Source organism: Arachis ipaensis, chromosome B08, assembly GCF_000816755.2.
Source record: "Arachis ipaensis cultivar K30076 chromosome B08, Araip1.1, whole genome shotgun sequence".
NCBI lineage: Eukaryota > Viridiplantae > Streptophyta > Magnoliopsida > Fabales > Fabaceae > Arachis > Arachis ipaensis.
Window position 1 is genome coordinate 38,748,614 of NC_029792.2, and position 2,274 is coordinate 38,750,887.

Here is a 2,274-nt window from a genome sequence, read left to right on the forward strand (position 1 = left end):
TTAGAGACGAATTTGACTATTAACTGAAGAATGAGTAAAGGGTGTGGATTAAAGATGTCAACATTTTCAAATCTTGAAGAGTTCACTTTTTTAGATTCCTATACTCCGCAGATTCGGACTATTCTCCTTTTCTTTTAAAAGGATGCTTTCCGAGGATACAGAGAGTGACTATGATGCTATTGCAAAGGGAGTCACTTTGGAATAGATCAAGGAAGCAAATTTTAGTATGAAAAGTTGAAAAGCACCAAAGAGTAATGATTTAGCAGTTAAATTTTTTCAGCATTCTTGGAGGATTGTGGCTGATTCTTTAGCTAATTGGATTAAAATGGTTTTTGATGATCCTAAGAATATTGCTGAGGTCAACAAGACATTCATTGCCATTATTCCTAAGATTCTATCACCAGAAAATTTTGGTCATTTTAGACTTATTAGTTTATACAATGTTCGTTATAAATTTGTTATTGAAATTATTGCTAATCGGCTTAAGAATTATATGCCTACTCTTATCTCAAATACTCACACTAGTTTTATGCTTGGCGGGATTAGTACAGATAATATTTTAGTTGCTCAAAAAGTTATTCATACCATGAGAACCAATAATTAAATTGTAAGTATCCGATTTTCGGTAAACTGATTTTTTTTTTACTATTTTGTACTTTATTCCGCAAAATCTGTGACCATGGCCCATTACAAATTAGAGAGGCAGACCTAATGAAAAAAACGAAAATAAATAAGAAAATGGTATTTAATAGGTCAAACTTGACTTTATGAGAGTAGTTACTCCCTTTTAAGTCAAATTTGACTATTAAAAATAAATATTCACTTCTCATTGGTCCATTATTTCTCATTAGAGACTTTTTGACAAGGTTCTGAAAGTCGAACTGGTCATCGAACCGTTCTAATTACTGGTTAACTAGTTTAGTGGTCTAACCGGTTCAACTATGGTCTAACCAAAAAAATTATTTCATATTAAAATAATAAATAAACACTCTAAAACATAATTATAGTCTAATATAAACATTAAAATTTCTTCTAAATTTAAAGCACTACATGAAATGTCATCAACCAAAGTCTTAAGATCTTTAGATAAAGTACAAACTTAAATATTTTAATGAACTAAAGCATTTCAATATTGCGAAGAGTCTAACCCTTCCTAACTGGAATCATTCCATAGAGTATCATCGATTGACTAACTTGTAAGATCTCTTTTAATGTTGTTTTGAGAAGAAAGACCAGCAATGCTAACTTGACCATGATGATGAATGCGAATATTCTTGAAGTCTGGAAGCTGTAGGTTCTTCAGCCTTCGTTCTTGAAGGTCAATGACCTACTGCAATTCAGCCTGCTCCTCAAGTTTTCTTCTCGACAAGATATCATGCAGATTATATAACATTCTTGCTCTTGCATAGAATAGATGTAGTGGAAAAGAAAATAGAAACAACATGATGAGGCTCTTAACACAAGCAAATGCATACACATTAGATTTCAAAGAAAAAATGATCCTTCCGCTAAACATAGTGGAATAGAAATGCCAAGTAGGGAAACTTAATTACCAAGATGAAATCATAATGTTCTTTGGAGTCAAATCTTGGACTTAAACATGGTGAAAAGTCCCCCACCCCTCTCTGATTGTTGTTGCTGCTGTCTCCTAGATACATCAATATGAATAATATTAATTGAGGAATAGCTAGATATAGGTCAACAAAAGAGATGATATCAACTTACTTGTCAGGGATTTTTCCCTTCTTCTTGTAGGGCTTGACAGGTACGCATGAATCACAGATAAAATGAGCCTCACTAAAGGTGATTTAAGGCTTCTCCTAAAAGGTGTTTCACTAAATCTAAAATCAAACAAGTACTCAGTAAAAAAAAGTGCAACAATTGCCATCAAATAATCAACATAGTCACAATCTAGGTACAATTAAATTACAAAACAAAACAGTAAAATATAACACACAAAATCAGTAAAGAACCAGAGCTAATCACTAATCAGTAAAGTACTAGAGCTAATCACAAGACATTCATTAATCAATAAAATCACAACACACAAAACCATAACTAATCACAGAAACAGAACACAAAAAAGTAAAAAAAAATGAAGAAGAACTGAACAAGTGAAGAACAAGTGATCAAGACATTCACTGACCTTCGAAGATGACGCCGACAGACCCTTGAATGACGGAAGATGCCGATCTGACGATAGCGAGAAGATGAAGATGACGGCGAGAAGATGAAGAGAGCAGGGGATGCACCGAAAGCTCGCGGAAGAAGAGA

The 2,274-nt window shown here is 33.3% G+C and overlaps 1 long non-coding RNA gene across 2 annotated transcripts; it reads right to left on the reverse strand.

The window, feature by feature from the left end:
• Nucleotides 1,593-2,274, reverse strand: LOC110265873. 2 transcript variants are annotated; one of them, XR_002352366.1, is made up of 3 exons: nucleotides 2,147-2,274; nucleotides 1,726-1,841; nucleotides 1,593-1,645 (listed from the first exon to the last, which is right to left on the reverse strand). It is a non-coding gene; the product is annotated as an uncharacterized LOC110265873 (long non-coding RNA). The 2 variants fall into 2 exon arrangements; XR_002352367.1 differs by having other exon boundaries at nucleotides 1,598-1,641.